We start from the raw sequence: 15623 nt of genomic DNA on the forward strand, positions 1-15623 counted from the left end.
GGATATAGTTATGGAGACAAAAATGAACTTAGGGAGATGATCTTATATTTTGTTATATTATATGATTTTATTACAATGAATAATTATTTTAAGAAAAGAGAACAACACTTAATAACTTTTAAAAGTGAATAAATAAAAATCAAATAATTTTTTTCTTAACTAGGAGGGCAGATTGTTTATCATATAAGGACTGAAGTTATTTTAAAGTAAAAACTTAACCACACAACGTAGAATCTTAGTATTAAACATATGTATTAAAAATAGAAGAGAAAAAATAAAATAAATTAGTGTAAGAAAACTAAATGATAGAACATCAGAGATGTTGATTGGATTATAGAGGATGAGATAGATACAAATGCTCTTTGGAGTATGATAGCTAGCTCAATTAAAAACATAGCAAAAAAGATTGTAGGAGAATTAAGTTGAAGATTATCGAATAACAAAAAAAGTTGGATAAAGATGTCTAAAAAAGCTATAAATACAAAAAAATTAAAACATGACAAAAATGTAGAAATATGGATAATTTTGAAAAGTATTAAGAGGCGAGAAGAGATGCAAATAAATATCATTAGCAAACCTAAACAAAAATCATTTAATAATTTGTATGATAGATTAGATATAAAAAAAAAGAAAAAGAGATATATTTAAACTTGCCAGGATTAGAGAAAGTGTGAGTAAGAACTTAGGAAATGTAAAATATATAAAAGGTGAGGATGATATTGTCTTAGTTAAGGAATAATATAAAAAAGAAAGATGGTGAAGTTACTTTAGTAAGTTGTTTAATGAAAATTAAATAAAAGACTTAAATTTAGAATTAATGAATGAGAAAAAGACTAAAATATGAGACTTTTTTTGCAAAAATTAGAATTAATGAAGTTAAGTTTGCATTAAAAATGATGAAAAATGGAAAAATTATAGGACCGAATAACATCTCAATTGAAGTTAGGAAATGTTTAGGTGATAACAGAATTATATGGTTAACTAATTTATTTAACACAATCGTAAAAATAAATAAAATACCAGATGAATGGAGAAAAAATACTTTAATGAAAAGCACTTTAATACCTATATACAAAAATAAAAGAGAAATTTAAAATTATAATAATTATCATGGAATTAAACTTATGAATCATACGATAAAATTGTGGGAAAGAGTAGTTGAACAAATATTAAAGTTAGAAATGAAGGTCTTAGAAAATCAATTTGATTTTATACCTAAGAGATCTACTATAAAAGCTATATATCTTGTAAGAAGATTAATGCAAAAGTTTAGGAAAAAAAAAAAAAGAAGAACTTGCAGATGGTATATTGTAACGCCTCGAACCTGCCATGTGGGGCCCAGGGTGTTGTGAGACCAATCTAGTGTCTTCGATGCCATTCACGCAGTAGAACTAATTAAATAATCTCAAACAAAATACCAGAGTACTATATTTACATATGTAAACCCATAAAAAGGTACAACCATATTCTCCATATTACATAATCAGGACAAAATTATTAAACACAGAACTTTACACATATCTGTTCTTTTAATTACTCACAAAACCAATCCCACCCCGGAGCTTTCTAAACTCAATCTCCTGGAGGACCTGAAAAGATTAATAAATCGCTGGGGTGAGACACCTCTCAGTAAGGAAGAGAAAACTATAAACAATGTGTGACTGAGAGTTTAATATATATACAAAAATAATCATCCACTATTCAACATCATTAGCACCAAAAAATCCACTTCATCAATTACATCATTGACATCTAATAACATACCCACATTCATAACTATTGTTACTGATAATTCCCAAAAATAGGGAAGACTACCCGCCCACACAAGTAGTTTCTCTGTGCTCTAACACTATGTTAGAGCACTCACCTTACTCAGTAAGCCCTCGGGTGGAGAATTTTACTTTACCATAAATACTTATATAATTATAGTTACGCCCAATGCCATCATTTCACAAAGATCCATGTGTATATGCATATCACAACCAATCCACACAGGATACACACATAGTTCATGCACACCCATAAAGGGTCCATAACCACATAAGTATCACTGCCCACATAGGACCCACATTCACACAAGATTATTCACACAGTCTTCATTCACACTCACACTGGGTTCATATCCACACATAATACAACGTCCACACATGACTAACATCACACAGATTACACAGTCCACACAGGACTATCAACCGCATAGGTTACTACCTCACACACACAAACTCGTTCATAGTAAATCGGTAAAACAAACTCCTCATTCTACTGCCAATGTTTTACCCTCCCTTAATATAAATGCCCATATAACGAGCTCCTCATACCACTGCCAATGTTATATGGCGATTTGTATTAAGTACAATATAACAACCTCCTCATACCACTGTCAACGCTTTTACATGAACCACAGTACATATTAATAACAAAACCAACCACTCAAACACATTCATGCATTTACCACAGTATACATAATCAAACAGTATTCACAACCGATCAGTATTTTCAATCAAGCAGAACTTGTAGCCCAAACAGTAACCACAGGCACACAATAAATCATAATCCCATAGTACTCGTAACCATTTAATTATGAAAGTTGTTTTTCCATGCCACACAATTTTTCCCAAATACCATATATTTAATTAAAATCATCCTTGATCCAAAAGTCTAACCATTCAGAAAATTATACCTAAATATATATAATTTTATATTGGAATTTAACCGGTTCAGAAATTAATTAAAAGGTTGCTATAACGTTTTCCCCTTACCTGGTTTCCTATGTAACGACCCGAAGAATAATAATATTTAAACAATAAAGAGGGAGGGAAATGGAAACAGTAACAGAAGGAGGCAGCCGACTTTGTCGATAACGTTGTACTTTGGGATGTAATAACCCAAAAAAATTTATCAGGTCCTCGTCGACGAACACAGGGGATTTGTCGACGAGGGTACAATAAGGCCTCGTTAATAAAGACAAGTTTCGTCTATGAGAAGATACCGAGAGACTGTGTTCAAGTTCTAAATTTCGTCAACGAGGAGATAGTGTTCGTCGATGATCCTTCTTTGTAACCTCGTCAACGAGATGACGTGGCTCGTCTGTGATGACCCAAAAATATATATATATATATATATATATATATAATTAAAGTACAATAATAATAAAATAATAAAAATGGTCATTAAGTTAATATCAATACAGAAGTGGTTTTCTGTAGGATCCTTGATTTCATGTTTGATGCCTAAGAAAGACCTTGTCTTAGCAAGTGCTCAGAGACCATTGCGGCTCAGTCGCTCCCTGGAGGTCGGCCTGGTCAAAATGGAATTTCATAGGATAAACAAGATAGACACTGTTTGTACACGTAAATAAGCATATATACATAAAATAGTGTTTTGATAGACATAATTTGTAAAAATACAAAATAAGATGATAATAATATAGGTATCATATGTGGGGTCCACAAGACTATGTAAGGTCCACATGAGTCCCGGAGCCACAAGACACTGTTTATATACGTAAATAAGTACATAAAATAATGTTTTGACTGATATAATTTGTAAAAATATATGATAAAATAATAATAATATAGGTATCCTATGTAGGGCCCACAAGACTGTGTGGGCCCCACACGAGTCCCGAAGTCGTATGGAGGTTTACACGAGTCTCAAAGTTATGTAGGATGCATAAAATCGTATAAGAGTTATTCGAGTTACGTAAGATCCATTCGGATCTCGAAGCTGTGTGGGGCCCACATGAGTTTTCAAAATTCAAATTTAATTCATATTCAAAAATAAATAAATACTAAAAATAGTTTAAAAGTAAAAACAATGATAATAATGATTAAGAAAAATAATAAAATAATTAATTAACTAATTGACTAATTAATTAGGTAAGTGATTAATTAAAATTTTATTTAATGGGAATGGTGGCAAGCACTCCCACATGACCTCCATCCCCATCCCATACTCAACCCATACCTTACCCATCCCTTGTTCATTCTTTAATTTTTAAAAAATTATAATTTCACCCATTTCCCCACACTTTTATAAATTTCATTTCTTCCCCAAAATTTTCCTATAAATAGGGAGCTCTCAACCTTCATTTTTCACAACAATTTTTCAAGGAAGAGAAGGATTAGTGAGTGAAAGAATTTGTGGTGGAGAGAGAATTTTTGAATAAGTTCTCACTCACCCACTCTTTCCGATCTCATTTCTTAAAGATAGTTATTGTGTTTGTAGCACACGGTAAAAGAAGAAAGTAAGTAAATTTTGATTATATTAGTTTTTTTTTTATTTAAAATTTATACCCGAGTTTATTTTATAAGTAAATTTCAATTATGTTAATTAGTTCCATAAAATTTTCATGAGTTTGTTTTTACGCATATTTAATTATACCAGTTCTATCTTTAATATACTTGCATCTATTTTTGGGTTAAGAAATGTTCTAATCCCCCCGGGTAAATTTTCAGCATTTCTTTCTATTCAAAAATAAAATTATATATATTTTTAATACAAAAATTGTGTGGCATGAGTTTATTTCTACGTTGCATTTTTTATGAAAATATGAGTAAAGATGAGATTTTTACGATATTATTTTAAATTGCATAAATTATAATAAGATGATTTAAAAACCCCTTATGGCAACGAAAGTTCAAAGTTACAGATGCTCGATATCGCAGCTTAAAGTTTATACGGATCAGAGTGCACCCACACTGTTTACAGAGTGGTTATTTATGTTAGTGGATTTCTCCTGAGTGCACACCTGGTTCCAGACCAAGACTTAATAAGGAAAATCTCACTTAAAGTTTACGTACGTTGATTTAGTTTGGTCGGCCAGCCAACTAAGTCCAGTTTTCGGACCGCACAATTCAGTCATGGGAGTAAACATGACTTACGGCAAACAGGCCTAAGGGTGGTTTTTACAATATATGTTTATACATATTTAATTACGTGTACAAAGTTACTGATGATTTGAAAGAAAAATATAAGTTTACATGAAAATAATCATTTTGGTACTTAAATGACGATCTAAGGAAAACGTATAAGGAAAAGTATATGTATGTTTATCATTAAATATTTTTACAGTTTTAAAGTTAAAAGTTTAATTTAACAGTTATAGTATATGATTATGAAATTTTACTGTTGTAATTGATGGTAAAAGTTTTATGTAGTAAATTTTAAATTTATATTTATTCTAAAAGCAGTTTTGAAGTTATAGTATTAAATATTGTTTTACGAAATTTTTTTAAAACTCATTTTGACCACACACTAATAATAATCTTATTTACTTACTGAGCGTCGTCTCACTCCAATCATATTTTTATTTCAGATGACTCTGAAGAGCATGTCGAAAATCAGGCTTAGCAAGCACGTGGGTGGGGATAGAAAAATAAAGATTGATTAGAAATATTAGTATGATGCTAGATATTTATGTTGTGAAATTTTTCTTTTTTTGAAATAAATGATTATAATATGGATAATTAGTGCTCTAGTATAATAAAAATTGAGTTTATTTTACTTCCGCTGTAAATTAGTAGTAAAAAGTTAATATTCCAGGCCCTTCGGGGTTGGGGTGTTACATCATCGACGAAGGTCGCAGAATAAATAGTGCAAAATCTTGGTTAAATGCAGAAACTCAATGCCTTTTTCCTCTCTCTCTTTCCTACGGTTCCTCTCCCTTCTTTCTTCGATTTCAACCCCGTCAGATACTGGATCGACGATCTGTGGCCACCACAACGCTCCTAGCGGAGTTCTCTTCAAGTCTGCTGGGGTGGATCGTTGGTGGGATTGAGTTGAATTTTTCCTCATAATCAGGGTAAGGTCTTTTATTCAGTTTTTGGCCTTCTGATAGTTGTAGGAAATGATGGAAACAAAGAAATAATAATATTCTAATCTGGCAAATGTTGTTTTCAGGGTGTCGAGTAGGAAGCCCTGCGGGTGTTGGACAAGTATACAATAGGGGCTTTTCAATAGTCAGGTAAAGGAAACATGTTATGCTAGACAACTATATATGATTTCAGTACAAATTATATGCTTGTATTAATTTATTATTCAAACTAAATATACAATTTTCAGAGCCTGATAATATTAATATCTATTAGTGTAGCATGAGTTATTCATATAATAGTACTGTACTAATATGTATTATGAACACTATGTTTACAGTTTCTAATTAACAGAAATACCATGGAAATATTCATTCTCGGTGGTTCAAGAATATTATGTTTTACAGTACCATAATGCCCTGAAATTTAGTTATTCATATAGGTGTTCATATATATATATATCAAACAGTTTATTTAGATTTTTAGATACACTTTACAGCGTTATGGTTATTTTAGAAACCATAATAAAAGCAGTATATACAGATATCAACTACCTATATAGTATCAGACCCTGATGGATCAGACAGCAGAGTACGGTATCATAGCTATAGACATTCAGTTCAGAGTGCAACCACCTTACTCAGATAGTAAATGGTATGAGGTCGATCGTGCCCACGTCGGGACAGACTCTCCATCAGATATGTATTGAGGGAGGTCGATCAGACCATCGGAGTTCAGTTAACTTACCCTAGTAGGCTAGCCAGGATAGGTCCCGCCTTCAGGCCACACAACCCTGTCATGAGGGGTTAAATCATGACATACAACCATCCACGGAAATTTCTCAGATATTATGAGTACTATCAGACTTTCAGGAATAGTAATATTAATATGAAAAGTAATTTCATACAGATTGTCATGTTAAGTTATGTAGTTAATGGTTTTATTAAACGTTATGTAATATCAGCATTTTTAGATTCAGTTATTCGTACAATTCTTAAATCAGATTATTTTTACCAAACTATAGCTCAGTGGCCACACACTAGTAATAGCATGTTTCGTCTTACTAAGCATTGGCTCATCTCAATGTTGAATTGTTTTTCAGGTGAACCAACTGGGCGAGCGGAGTAGGCTCGCAGGTAGAGGGTCTGTTGTACTGCCCTTTTTGAGGGTGAGTACTTTTGGGTGGCATTCTTTTTTTGTAACTCTTGGTATCAGTAAGGGTAGTTTCGAGAGAACAGTATTGTTTGTGTATCGTGGGTTGAATTGTCACTCTGGTATTGTATTAAATGTGGGTTTATTTTATATGTTTGACTTTTCGCTGTTTAGGTTAATGTTTGGATTTAAAATTAGGGAAAAAGATTTTATTTTATTGTCAGGTTGTTACATCCTAAGTCACGCCTACGGAAACCTCGTACGTCGCCTGCGGTACTCAGCCGAACCCTAACTTATAAACGCGAGTTTATCAACCAAAACTTCAATAAAATGTTATTTTATCATTCTCTAGGCCTTATATACTCCATATTATCAATGAAACTTGAAAATGCCCTACTTACCCTGATTTTGGAGTGGTGCCCAAGTACTCCAAATTGAAAATCCGCTTGGCCTATGTTGTAGAGAATCTTCCCAGGAATCCTGTGATAGTTTCCGATTGTCGAATCAAACTAAATTCGAGCCGAATTCGAAGAAAATAAGTAGGGAAACCAAAACTCAAAGAGAGAAAATAAGAGAGGAGAGAGAATTTCGCGAAAAGAAGTGTCAAGGCCTATTTATAACCAGGCCCTTGTCGACGAGACACGTGGATTCGTCGACGAGGCCAAGAAAAACATTCGTTGGCGAGGTAAAAAATGTCCGTCAACGAGCCGTTTAAAACCCCAAATGTTCCCTGCTCTTGGTAATTCCTCATCGACGAGGCGCATATACTCGTCAATGAAACCCAGAAGACCGCTCGTCGACGAGAAGATCAACGTCGTCGACAAGTCCCTGCTTGATATTTTTAAATTTTATTCTTTCCCCTTTCTTTTTATTTTTCTCTATTCCATTTATTATCTTCCTTATTATTTTAATAGTTAAAATTTTCCAAGTCGTTACATTATTGATTTGAAAAAAGCGCATGATAGGGTACCTAGAGAAGTTTTACGGTTGATTTTAGAAAAAAAAAAATGTGTATGTAGTAGGTATACAGATATCATTAAGGATGTATATGATGAATAATGACTAGTGTAAAGACTATAAATGGAGATACTAAAGAATTGTCAATCACAATAGGTGCACATCAAGGAACTATTTTAAGCCCTTATTTTTTCGCTTTAATGATGGATCAACTAACTAAAAGTATCCAAAATGAGATTCCATGGTGTATTTCTTTGCAGATGATATTATATTGATTGATGAAATTAGGAGCGGAGTAGAGACTAAATTAGAATTATGGAGAGAAATTTTAGAATCTAGATGTTTTAGGATAAGCAAAAATAAAACAGAATATATGAAATGTAATTTCAGTAATAGTAGGAGGAATATTGGAGACAAAGTTAAACTTAATGATCAAGAAATAAATAATAATTGTAGATTTTGATACCTTGAATATGTTATGCAAGCTAAAGGAGAAATTAAAAAGGATGTAATGCATAGAGTTAAAGAAGGTTGAGTAAATGGAAACTACTTCACATGTACTTTATGATTGTAGAACACTCTTAAAATTACAAAAAGAAGTTTTATAAGATGACTATAAAACAAGTTATGGATCATAATGTTGGGGGATGAAGAAATAGAATATCCAAAAAGTAAAAGTTTTCGAAATGAGAATGTTTAGATGAATGAGTAGTATTACACTGAAAGATAATTAAAAAATGAACATATTCGAGGTAAGTTAGGTATAACTCCTACAAAAGATAAGATAAGGGAGGGATGACTGGTTTGGGCACTTGTAACGTAGGCCACATAGTGTGTCAGTGAGGAAGAGTGAGTTAGTTACTGTGAGGGATAGGACAAGGGTAGGGGTAGACCTAAAATAACTTGAAATGAGATAATAAGGATTTAATAGCCTTGAATTTGTCAAAAGAAATAGTCTATAATCGTATAAATTAACGGAAAATGATTAATGTAGCCAACCCCACCTAGTGGGACTTGAGATTTGGTGTTGTTGTTATTGTTGTTGCACTCTTGTATTTTAAAAATCATGTTGACGCCCCTTTTAATTAATTTTTAAATAGCAATATTTGTGAATATGACAAAAATACTCTAGCATTGTCGTTTTTAAATAATTTAGAATAATTTAAGTAACATTACCTTGTTAATTTGAATGAAATATAAAGGGGTTTCCTTCATTGTCTTTTTTCAAAAATATAAAGTTTATTTCTATAATTATCCATAATTATCCAAAAACATTTTGTAACAACCTATAGCTATACAAAATGTTCTATAATTATGTCAATTTTATCATTACAAAAAGAAAACACTTTCAGCGCTAAACTGAAATTTATCAACTACTTCAGAAAACTCGAATACCAAAAAGAATACACTTTCCGACTGTTGGGGTTTCGATTTTTTTGTATATATATCGGGATTAGGAAATATGAAGAACGAATTTATTGAAAAGTAAAAAAAGAAAAATACTATAAACCCAACTCTAAACTTTCGAAAACAAATTCTTTTCCTGCAAAATTCAAGACGGAAAGAAGTTTATCCAAAATTTCACAAAAATTCGAAGATTCCGAGGGATCAGCTGTTCGATGAAGACTATTAGCGTCGGAGAGAGAGAACGAGAGGGAGTTGGTGATTGAAGGGCTAGGGTTTGGAGGCTGGAGAAGGTATGAGACGCGATGAATTTGGTGCGTTAATGGAGAAAGGGTAATGACGAAGGGCTTGCAGATAACGTAGTGAGAGAGAAGAGGAAGGAAGGTGAGGGGGGGGGGGGGGGGGGGGGGTGGGGATGTGGTTTATAGGTGTGGGTTTTTACGAAATGGTGCTTCTGATGATTTTGTTTTACGGATTAGGGCATCAAGATTGCCAATTTTGCTGAAAAGATTGGTTGCGGATTTTTTGCGCTACAAACGACGTCGTTCAATCTCAAAAGTATCCCCAAGATAGTATTGTCTTAGTCGAGAAATAATATTAAAAAAAAAAGCTGATGAAGTTATTTTAGTAAGTTGTTTAATGAAAATTAAATAAAAGACTTAAATTTATAATTAATGAATGAGAAAAAGACTAAAAATATGATATTTTTTTTTGTAAAATTAGAGTTAACGAAGTTAAATTTGCACTAAAAATGATGAAAAATGGAAAAGTTATAGGACCGAATAACCTCTCAATTGAAGTTTAGAAATGTTTAAGTGATAACAGAATTATATGGTTAACTAATTTATTTAACACAATTATAAAAATTAATAAAATTTCAAATGAATGAAGAAAAAAAATACTTTAACGAAAAACACTTTAATACCTATATACAAAAATAAAAGAGAAATTTAAATTTGTAATAATTATCATGAAATTAAACTTATGAATCATACGATAAAATTGTGGGAAAGAGTAGTTGAACAAAGATTAAGGTTAGAAATGAAGGTCTCAGAAAATCAATTTGGTTTTATGCCTAAGAGATCTACTATAGAAGTTATATATCTTTTAAGAAGATTAATGGAAATGTTTACGGGAAAAAAAAAAAAAAGGAACTTGCAGATGGTATACTGTAATGTCCCGTACTTGCCATGTGGGGCTCAGGGTGTTATGAGACCAATCTGGTGTCTCTGATACCATTCACGTAGCAGAACTAATTAAACAACCTCAAACAAAATATCAGAGTACTATATTTACATATGCAACCCCATAAAAAGGTACAACAATATTCTCCATATTACATAATCAGGGCAAAATTATTAAACACAGAACTATACACATCCGTTCTTTTAATTACTCACAAAATTAATCCCACCCCGGAGCTCTCTAAGCTCAATCTCCTGGAGGACCTAAAAAGGTTAATAAATCGTCAGGGTGAGGCACCTATTAGTAAGGAAGAAAAAGTTATAAATAGTGTATGACGGAGAGTTTAATATATATACAAAAATAACCTTCCATTATTCAACATCATTAGCACCAAAGAATCCACATCATTAATTACATCACTAACATCTACTAACATACCCACATTCATAACTATTTTTACTGATAATTCCCAAGAATAGGGAAGACTACCTGCCCATACAAGTAGTCTCTCTGCTCTAACACTATGTTAGGGCACTCACCTTACTTAGTAAGCTCTCGGGTAGAGAATTCTACTTTACCATAAATACTTATGTAATTATAGTTACACGCATCCAATGTCATCATTTCACAAAGATCCACGTGTATATGCATATCACAACCAATCCACATAAGATACACACATAGTTCATGCACACCCATAAAGGGTCCATAACCACACAAGTATCACAGTCCACATAGGACCCACATTCACACAAGATTATTCACATAGTCTTCATTCACACTCACAGAGGATTCATATCCACACATAATACAACGTCCACATAGGACTAACATCACACAGATTACACGGTCCACACAGGACTATCAACCACACAGGTCACACACACAAACTCGTTCATAGTAAATTAGTAAAACAAACCTCTCATTCCACTGCTAATGTTTTACCCCCCTTAATATAAATGCCCATATAATGATCTCCTCATACTACTGCCAACGTTATATGGCGATTTGTATTAGGTACGATATAACAATCTTCTCATACCACTGTTAACGCTATATCGCAATTTACATGAACTACAATACATATTAATAACAAAGCCAACCACTCAAACACATTCACGCATTTATCACAGCATTCACAATCAAACAGTATTCACAACCGATCAGTATTTTCATTCAAGTAGAATTTGCAACCCAAACAATAACCACAGGCACATAATAAACCATAATCACGCAGTACTCGTAACCATTTAATTATGAAAGTTGTTTTTTCATGCCACACAATTTTTCCCAAATACCATATGTTTAATTAAAATCATCCTTGATCCAAAAGTCTAACCATTCAGAAAATTATACTTAAATATATATAATTTTATATTAGAATTTAACCAGTTCAAAAATTAATTAAAAGGTTGCTATAACGTTTTCCCCTTACCTGGTTTCCTAAGTCACGCCCACGGAAACCTTGTACGTCGCCTGCGGTACTCACCCAAATCCTAATTTAAAACCCGAGTTTATCAACTCAAATTTCAATAAAATATTATTTTATCATTTCCTAGGCCTTATATACTTCATATTATTAATGAAACCTGAAAATACCCTACTTACCCTGCTTTTGGAGTGGTGCCCAAGTACTCCAAATTGAAAATCCGCCCGCCTATGTTGCAGAGAATCTTCCTAGAAATCTCATGGTAGTTTCCGATTATCGAATCGAACTAAATCCGGGCTGAATTCAAAGAAAATAAGTAGGGAAACCGAAACCCAAAGAGAGAAAATAAGAGAGGAGAGAGAATTTCGTGGAAAGAAGTGTCAAGGCCTATTTATAACCAGGCCCTCGTCGATGAGACACGTGGATTCGTCGATGAGGTGTTTAAAAACCCAAATGTTCCCTACTCTCAGTAATTCCTCATCGACGAGACGCATATACTCGTCGTCGAAACCTAGAAGATCACTCATCGACGAGAATATCAACATCATCGACGAGTCCCTACTTGATACTTTTAAAATTTCTTTTTTCCCCTTTCTTTTATTTTTCTCTATTCCATTTATTATCTTCCTTATTATTTTAATAGTTAAAATTTTCCTGGTCGTTACATTATTGACTTGAAAAAAGCGCATGATAGGGTACCTAAGGAAGTTTTACGGTAGATGTTAGAAAAAAAAATGTGTATGTAGTAGGTATATTGATATCATTAAGGATGTATATAATGAATAATGACTAGTGTAAAGACTATAGATAGAGATACTAGAGAATTTTCAATCACAATAGGTGTACATCAAGGAACTATTTTAAGCCCTTACTTTTTCGCTTTAATGATGGATCAACTGACTAAAAGTATCCAAAATGAGACTCCATGGTGTATTTATTTGCAGATGATATTATATTGATTGATTAAATTGGGAGCGTAGTAGACACTAAATTAGAATTATGGAGAGAAATTTTAGAGTCTAGAGGCTTTAGGATAAGCAGAAATAAGACATAATATATAAAATGTAATTTCAGTAATAGTAGGAGGAATATTGGAGACAAAGTTAAACTTAATGATCAATAAACAAATAATAATTGTAGATTTTGATACCTTGAATATGTTATGCAAGCTAAAGGAGAAATTAAAAAGGATGTAATGCATAGAGTTAAAGAAGGTTGAGTAAATGGAAACTACTTCACGTGTACTTTGTGATTGTAGAACACCCTTAAAATTAAAAAAGAAATTTTATAAGATGACTATAAAACAAGATCTGTTATATGGATTAGAATGTTGGGGGATGAAGAAATAGAATATCCAAAAAGTAAAAGTTTTCAAAATGAGAATGTTTAAATGGATGAGTGATATTACACTGAAAGATAATTAAAAAATGAATATATTCGAGGTAAGTTAGATATAACTCCTACAAAAGATAAGATAAGGGAGGGACGACTGGTTTGAACACTTGTAAAGTAGGCCACATAGTGTCAGTGAAGAAGAGTGAGTTAGTTACTGTGAGGGATAGGACAAGGGTAGGGGCAAATCTAAAATAACTTGAAATGAGATAGTGAGTAAAGATTTAATAGTCTTGAATTTTTCAAAAGAAATAATCTTTAATCGTATAAATTGACGAAAAATGATTAATGTAGCCAACCCTACGTAGTGGGACTTAAGGCTTGGTGTTGCTGTTATTGTTGTTGCACTCTTGTATTTTAAAAATCATGTTGACGCCCCTTTTAATTAATTTTTAAATAGCAATATTTGTGAATATGATAAAATTACTCTAGCATTGTCATTTTTAAATAATTTAGAATAATTTAAGTAACATTATCTTGTTAATTTGAATGAAATATAAAGGGGTTTCCCTTCATTGTCTTTTTTCAAATATATAAAGTTTATTTCTATAATTACCCGTAATTATCTGAAAATATTTTTTGTAACAACCTATTGCCATACAAAATGTTTTATAATTATGTCAATTTTATCATTAAAACCACTCTTTCAAAACACCCCTATAACTACCCATAAACATCTCAAAATGTCCATATAATTAATCATAACTACTCTTCCAATCAAATTTAAAAACCCTTTAACTCATATTTATTTTTTCTACAATCATTTTCTCAAAATAAATATTAAAGTACAATATTCTAGTATTCTTTAACCCTTAGATATTTTCTTTATATATTTTTTTAAAAAAATTTAAAAATAGAGAGTCATGGAGCATGCATGTCATGTGCGCTCACAACGCATTTGAATGAAAAGAAAAGAATAAAATAAAATAACTAAGTCCTCGTTATAACTTGTTTGCATTGAATTGCCCCTCTTAATCTATGAGCATTAGATGAATCGGATGCCCTTTGGAAAGTTCGTTGAATACTCTTGTGCTAATTCAGTCAGCCATAATTCCATTGTTGAGCCTCATTCAGCAATCATCTCTCTCTCTCTCTCTCTCTCTCTCTCTCTCTATATATATATATATATAGGTTTGAAGACTATAGTTGGAATCCAGGAAAGGGGACATGGTTGAGGCACCATATTTGGAGTAAACCAAAGAGACTGAATTTTTTTTTAAAATGAGAATGTTATTCTGATTATTTTAATTCATATGTAATTTTCATTGGGGTATGACTTGATAACTCATATTTCAATTATTGTATTTTTTTTCATAATTTTTATTTATTTTTATAAAAACATATATATATTGATGTTTAGTTTTTACCAAAAAAAAGTCAATGCTTTTTAATGTTAAAGAGTTCCACCAAGTTTAAACTGGTTCACAAAATTGAAGGTCTAATTCAGTATTTAGCGCATGACACTTAATCCTTAGACATAAGGTTGGGTAAAAGTTGATTCAACTGACTTAATCAATCAAAACTAAGCTATTTCGGTATAAAAGACTTAGTTCCAAAATTGAAATGGGTTGGTTTAAATTTTTGGGAACTGAATTCAGTTGAGTTCATGGTTCAGTTATGGTGAAACGAACCGAAAATTTGATTTTTTTTTTTGAAAAAAAAACAAACTATCAAGGATTATATATAGATTAAACTTTCATACTAGTTCAAATATGTACAGTTTCATTAGTTTCATATAAACATAGGATTTTTGTAGCTGTAACTATTTTAGAATAGGAAATTTTTGAAGGGAAAAGAAGAAAAGAAAGAAAGCAACATAATTTTTGGTTGATTCTTTTTTCATCATTGTTGAACTGACTAGCTTGATCAGTTCAATGAGATTTCTAGTGAATTTCAGTTTGGTTCTATTTTATGTTTTACAATATGGAAAAAATTTCAGTCTCAATATTTTGCTTTGAACCCACTAAATGAATCAATTGCACGATGCTACTTAAACAAAAAGTAACTCTACGAAAATTAACACAAATCGATATCAAAATTTTGAATATTAGAGTCCTAAATACACAAACATTTACAGAGGAGAAACACTAATAAAAGGGCTGGTAATATTACTAGTTTACTTGATCATAAATCAGCTTAATATTACTCTGTTTACTTAATCGTAAATCAGCTTTCCCTCTCAGAAATCTGACACGTGATAATTTACCACAATAATTCAACATTAAACACTAAGCGTTGTGATAGGGGTCACTAATGTAAAGCACAGATGATTGGTCACCCAAGCCTCTCTT

The sequence above is a fragment of the Malania oleifera genome, chromosome 3, assembly GCF_029873635.1.
Source record: "Malania oleifera isolate guangnan ecotype guangnan chromosome 3, ASM2987363v1, whole genome shotgun sequence".
In the NCBI taxonomy this organism is placed as follows: domain Eukaryota; kingdom Viridiplantae; phylum Streptophyta; class Magnoliopsida; order Santalales; family Ximeniaceae; genus Malania; species Malania oleifera.